This window comes from Triticum aestivum, chromosome 4B (assembly GCF_018294505.1).
Source record: "Triticum aestivum cultivar Chinese Spring chromosome 4B, IWGSC CS RefSeq v2.1, whole genome shotgun sequence".
NCBI classification, from domain to species: domain Eukaryota; kingdom Viridiplantae; phylum Streptophyta; class Magnoliopsida; order Poales; family Poaceae; genus Triticum; species Triticum aestivum.
In genome coordinates, this window is record NC_057804.1 from 159,936,614 (window position 1) to 159,944,119 (window position 7,506).

The following is a 7,506-nucleotide window of genomic DNA, read 5'->3' on the forward strand; positions in this document are numbered from 1 at the left end:
AAGGTGCACAAGTTTGATCAATGATAATTTCAATCACCTTTTCTAGCATGATAATATGTCATAACAGTAGTTCATCTCATAAAACTTCTCACGATAAAGTAACAAGAAATTCACATGTCAAAGCATAGACCATAAACTTTCTTGAAAACTAGCAAACTTCATTCTCAGTCATCAAACAATTGGACTTCATCTTATTTTCAGAAATAGCAAACTCCACATACTCAACTATCATATAGTCTTCTACAATTGCTAACACTCACGCAATACTAATGGTTATGGAGTTTCAGTCGGACATTGAGAAAGATAGGGGCTTATAGTGTAGCCTCCCAACGTATTCACCTTTGGGTGATGTCAACAATAATAGTTCATGCTAACTTACATCCAATTGGATATATATATCAGGATCTTCCCAACATGAGGTGCTTGCCAAAGGATAAAATGAAAAAGGGAAAGGTGAAGATCACCTTGACTCTTGCATAAAGTAAAAGATAGGCCCTTCGCAGAGGGAAGCAGAGGTTGTAATGCGCTTTTAGGGCTGGATACACAAAATCTTAATGCGAAAGAATGTCACTTTGTACTGTCCCTTGTATATGGACCTTTATTATGCAGTCCGCCACTTTTATTGCTTCCATAACAATATCGTGCAAAGCTTATTTTCTCCGCACTAATAAGTCATGCATATTTAGAGAGCAATTTTTATTGCTTGCACCGATGACAACTTACTTGAAGGATCTTACTCAATCCATAGGTTGGTATGGTGGACTCTCATGGCAAAACTGGGTTTAACGATATTTGTAAGCACAAGTAGTATCTCTACTTGGTGCAAGGAATTTTGGCTAGCAAGAGGGGGACAGGCAAGCTCAACATGTTTGAATGATCCATGACAACATACTTTAACTGAGATGTCGGAAAACATAAACCATTACGTTGTCTTCCTTGTCCAACATCAACTCTTTAGCATGTCATACTTAATGAGTGCTCCCAATTATAAAAGATGTCTAGGATAGGGTATTTATATGTGAAATCTCTCTTCCTTAAATATTATTTCATGAATTGTTCAAATGACCAATACAATGCCTGCTAACCTTCAATAAATTTACAACCTCTACTTCTTAGATGTGAAGTCATTACTCCCCATGGGATAAGCAAATGAAACATATATAATTTCAGATTTATGACAATCAACTCATTCAACCATTCACTCATAGGATATAAGTGAAGCACACGAGCAAATGACAAACTACTCCAAAAAGATATAAGTGAAGATCAATGAGTAGCTAAATAATTATGTAGCTATATGAAGACTCTCTCTCATTAAATAATTTCAGATCTTGGTATTGTATTCAAGCAGCAAGCAAAGCAAAATAAAATAACATCGCAAGGATAGCACAACTCATGTGAAGAAGCAAAAACTTAGGCTCAACCGATACTAACCGATAGTGGTTGAAGAAGAAAGGTGGGATGCCCATCGGGGCATCCCCAAGCTTAGATGCTTGAGACTTCTTGAAATATTATCTTGGGGTGCCTTGGGCATCCCCAAGCTTGAACTTATGTGTCTCCTTAATTCCTCTCATATCATGGTTTCTCTATTTATCAAAAAGCTTCATCCACACCAAACTCAACAAAAACTCGTGAGGTAGGTTAGTATAAACCAATGCAAAACCTTATCATTTTCTACTGCAAAAAATCACTAAAATTATTATTCAACATAGCATAATAAATGTCTCTGGATATTTAATACTCCTATCCTCAAATAGAATCATTAAACAAGCCAACATATGCAAACAATGCAAACATAACAGTAATCTGCCAAAATAGTACAGTCTGTAAAGAATGCAAGAGTCATCATTCTTCCCTAACTCCAAAAATTATGAAATAAAATTACCACTGCAGTAAATTTATCAGAGCTCATTATGAAAAATAATTCAACATTATATCATGCTCTGACTTTTCTAGGGAATTTTTGCAACAGCGGTAAACTTTCTGTTTTCAAACAGGAACATGTATACTAGCAAAATAACCATGGCAAAGGCTATCCTTGACATTTTTTTGAAAATATAGATGCAAAACATTAATCTAAATAACAGAAAACAAATACTAACAAAAGAAAATGACTCTCCAAGCAAAACACATATCATGTGGCGAATAAAAATATAGCTCCAAGTAAAGTTACCGATGAACGAAGACGAAAGAGGGGATGTCTTCCGGGGCATCCCCAAGCTTAGGCTCTTGGTTGTCCTTGAATATTACCTTGGGGTGCATTGGGAGTCACCAAGCTTAGGCTCTTTCAACTCCTTATTTCATAGTCCATCGAATCTTTACCCAAAACTTGAAAACTTCACAACACAAAACTCAACAAAAAACTCGTAAGCTCCGTTAGTATAAGAAAATAAAACCACCACTTAGGTACTGTAATGAACTCATTATAAATTCATATTGGTGTAATATATACTGTACTCCAACTTATCTATGGTTCATACCATCTGATACTACTCATAGATTCATCAAAATAAGCAAACAACACATAGAAAACAGAATCTGTCAAAAAGAGAACAGTCTGGAGTAATCTGTATCAAACCTATACTTATAGAACTCCAAAAATCCTACCAAATTAGGAAGCCCAAAGGAATTGGCTTACCAATCCAGAGCAAAAATAATCAGATCAGAAGAGCGTTTCTGTGAATTAACAAAACTAATTTACTGGGTGCAAAAGTTTCTGATTCTCAGCAGGATCAACACAACTATCACCGTAAGCTATCCTAAAGGTCTTACTTGGCACTTTATTGAAACAAAAGCTATAAAACATGATTACTACAGTAGAATAATCATGCGAACACACAAAAATAGTAAGGATAAATATTGGGTTGTCTCCCAACAAGCGATTTTCTTTAATGCCTTTCTAGCTAGACATGATGACGACAATGATGCTCACATTAAAGATAAGAGTTGAAACATAAAGAGAGCATCATAAAGAATATGACTAGAACATTTAAGCATAACCCATTTCCTATGCATATGGATTTTGTGAGCAAACAACTTATGGGAACAATAATCAACTAGCATAGGAAGGCAACACAAGCATACCTTCAAAAGTTTTAGCACATAGAGAGGAAACTTGGCATTATTGCAATTCCGACAAGCATATGTTCCTCCCTCATAATAATTTTCAGTATCATCATGAATGAATTAAACAATATAACCAGCACCTAAAATATTCTTTTCATGATCTACAAGCATAGAAAATTTACTACTCTCCACATAAGCAAAATTCTTCTCATTCGGAAGAGTGGGAGTATCATAAGAGACTTGAACACTAAAAATTGTTTCCACATTAAAAGAGTAATGTTCAGAAAAAGGGTAATCATGACACGATTTGTAAATATAATCATCACTACTTTTTATAGAATAAGTTTCATCACAATAATCATCAAAAGTAGCAACTTCGTTCTCATCATAATCGATTGAAACCTCAACCAAGATAGTGGAATCACTAAATAAAGTTGACACTCTTCCAAACCCACTTTCGTATTCATCACAATAAGATTCAACATCCTCCAAAATAGTGGGATCACTACTACCTAAAGTTGACACTCTTCCAAACCCACTTTCATCAATATAATCATCATAAATAGGAGGCATGCTTTCATCATAATAAATATTCTCATCAAAACTTGGGGGACAAAAAATATCATCTTCATCAAACATAGCTTCCCCAAGCTTGTGGCTTTGCATATCATTAGCATCATGGATATTCAAGGGATTCATACTAACAACATTGCAATCATGCTCATCATCTACATATTTAGTACCAAGCATTTTAATGCATTCTTCTTCTAGCACTTGAGCACAATTTTCCTTTCCATCATACTCACGAAAGATATTAAAAAGATGAAGCGTATGAGACAAAATTAACTCCATTTTTTTGTAGTTTTCTTTTATAAACAAAACTAGTGATAAAAAAAGAAACAAAAAGATTCGATTGCAAGATCTAAAGATATACCTTCAAGCACTCACCTCCCCGGCAGTGGCGCCAGAAAAGAGCTTAGTTGACGGGGTTTGAGCGAGTGCTGCTTACCTAGCGTCCCGGCAATGGCGCTAGAAAAGAGCTTGATGTCTTCTACATAACCTTCTTCTTGTAGACGTTGTTGGGCCTGCAAGTGCACAGGTTTATAGGACAGTAGCAAATTTCCCTCAAGTGGATGACCTAAGGTTTATCAATCCGTGGGAGGTGTAGGATGAAGATGGTCTCTCTCAAGCAACCCTACAACCAGATAACAAAGAGTCTCCTATGTCCCGAACACACCCAATACAATTGTAAATTGTACAGGTGCACTAGTTCGGCAAAGAGATGGTGATACAAGTGCAATATGGATGGTAGATAAATGTTTTTGTAATATGAAATAATAAAAACAGCAAGGTAACTAATGATAAAAGCGAGCACAAATGGTATAGCAATGATAGGAAACAAGGCATAGGGTTCATACTTTCACTAGTGCAAGTTCTCTCAACAATAATAACATAGATAGATCATATAACAATCCCTCAACATGCAACAAACAGTCACTCCAAAGCCACTAATAGCGGAGAACAAACGAAGAGATTATGGTAGGGTACGAAACCACCTCAAAGTTATTTTTTCGGATCGATCTATTCAAGAGTTCGTACTAGAATAACACCTTAAGACACAAATCAACCAAAACCCTAATGTCACCCAGATACTCCATTGTCACCTCAAGTATCCTTGGGCATGATTATATGATGTGGGTCACACAATCTCAAATTCATCCAACCAACACAAAGTACTTCAAAGAGTGCCCCAAAGTTTCTACCGGAGAGTCAAGAAAACGTGTCCCAACCCCTATGCATAGGTTCATGGACGGAACCCGCAAGTTGGTCACCATAACATACATCAAATGGCACGTGATATCCCATTGTCACCACAGATAACACGGCAAGATAGACATCAAGTGTTCTCATCATAAAGACTCAATCCAATAAGATAACTTCAAGAGGGAAACTCAACTCATCACAAGGGAGTAGAGGGGGAGAAACATCATAAGATCCAACTATAATAGCAAAGCTCGCGATACATCAAGAACGTGCCATAGAGAGAACACGAGAGAGAGAGATCGAACACATAGCTATTGGTACATACCCTCAGCCCCGAGGGTGAACTACTCCCTCCTCGTCATGGATAGCGCCGGGATCATGAAGATGGCCACCGGTGATGGGTTCCCCCTTTGGCAGGGTGCCGGAACGGGCTCCCGAGAGGTTTTTGGTGGCTACAGAGGCTTGCGGCGGCGGAACTCCCGATCTATCTTCTCCGTGGATGTTTTTAGGGTACGTGGGACTATATAGGCGAAAGAAGTCGGTCGGGGGGTGCTCAAGGGGCCCACGAGACAGGGGGGTGTGCCCTCCTATCTCGTGGAGTCCTCGGGGATCTTCTGATGTGAACTCCAAGTCTCCAGGATCATATTCTTCCCAAAAATAACGCTGCCGAAGGTTTCATTCCGTTTGGACTCCGTTTGATATTCCTTTTCTTCGAAATACTGAAACAGGCAATAAAACAACAATATGGGCTGGGCCTCCAGTTAATAGTTAGTCTCAAAAGTAATATAAAATTGTATAATAAAGCCCGTAATCATTCAAAACCGATAATAAAATAGAATGAATGCTTCATAAATTATAGATATGTTGGAGACGTATCAATGCTTTCCATCTGTGGGCCCGCTCGGTCCATCACTAATTTGCCTGACAATGAGAGAGGTTAATTTGACTTAGGAGGGGATTATTATTTTTGTTTGTAATACGGTATATATATAGGTCATGCTCTGGGATGACATGATACAGTTTGAGCACATACACACATGCATGTGTACGCATGAATCCCTCCCATTGAGTCGAAGTAGCTAGTACCACGACACATCGTGAATCGATCTCGCTCTGTGTGGGGACTGTACGATTTTTGACACACGCACCACATCAATGTTGTGAAATGGTATTCAAACATGCATGCACGCATCACCTCCTTACATATGCATGCAGTGGTTGTCTTCGAACGGTACACTCCCTCGTGTGGTTAGCGGCGACAAGCCTATATATTCGTGGGCCCACATAGACATCCATTATCCCCTTGACCGACAACAAGATAGGTTACCATGGAGGATTCTTCCTTTGGTTCGTGTTATCATAGTATAGGTCATGGTGAGATTCATACCTAATTAAGTTTGAGTGCATACTATGTCGGCGTTCTGGGAACGAGGGTCCCCAGACTTGCCTGCCTGCGGCCTGCGGCGTGGCTCATGGGGCGGCCAAGCATGGCCCATCTTCATCAGCACGAGCTCAAGACCCTCGCGAGGGGCCAAGCCTCGCGGGGTGGACGACAGGAGGCTTCCTCAGGCACGGCCTTGTCAGGTTGGCTCACGAGGAGGCGGAGAGATCAAGGCGGGTTACCTCACGAGGTGCGCATGACGCAAGCCATGACGACCAAGGACGCCAGGCGGGCGCCAACCCGCGCAGTGTCCTTCTTTCCTCTTTGGTGCAAAGGGAGCAAGCGCAGGCGAGAGCATCAAGCAAAGGCATCCATTTCGGTGCAACAATACTAAGACCAGCAGAACGGCAGGATGGAGGTCATCGTGGAGCCCAAGCCGGCGTCACCACCAGAGCTTTTAGCAGGCGAGGACCAACTTTAGTCAGGATAAGTGTACTAGATGTTCCCCTTCAAAATGGCCAATTGTTGGCGCCCTTCACGCTCAATATTTGGGAGGAGGCGCCCGTGACACTCTCACGTAATAATGAGTGGGGCTGTACACGCCCCGGAGTCTCAGGGGTGCCGGCCTCAGGCCCTGGGGCTCCCTCCCACGCCCAGTCGCAGCACTTAGCTCCGCGCTGGTGAGAAGACGTCCAAGACTAGACTAGGTGCCGGACGCGGTCTTCTTTCTGCTTTCGTTGCTTTTCCCCCTTGGTTGCCGTTTTCCCCCGTTGAATTTGAGCTCAAGGATTTGCATGTGTTCGTGGAAGGGGTGTTTAGTCTCGTTCGAGCAATCTCTCACATTCTGGTTACCGCTTCGCCTCGGCTGCCTCCCCTCGCGAGCCCATCGCGAGCCGGGCCAGGCCTAGCTTGCGTGCAGCCCAGACTGTCGTCGCCGTGCCCTCTCCAGAGGTTTTCATTACAGGTTTTATGGGCTCGTTCAGAAGATGCTCGAGGCACCACAGCCCTCCGCAGGCTGACTCGATGCCCATGCGGGTCGAAGGTAAACAAGCCAACCAGCTCGTCATGAAATCAGCCGCTTGGCGCGGGCATATGAGTGATATTGCATCTACTGTTACGCTGAATACTAGTTTTTACATGAGGGGCTCCCCCTCCCAAAATGCTCTTAAAACCTTCAGGGCAAGGTCCGAACTCTGTCTGTGTAGGGTAAGGAAGCAGCGACAGCACACGGTCAGTCGGATAAATCCCGCAATGCATCCTTAGGGGCGCCTCCTGAATCATCGCTGGCGTTGCTG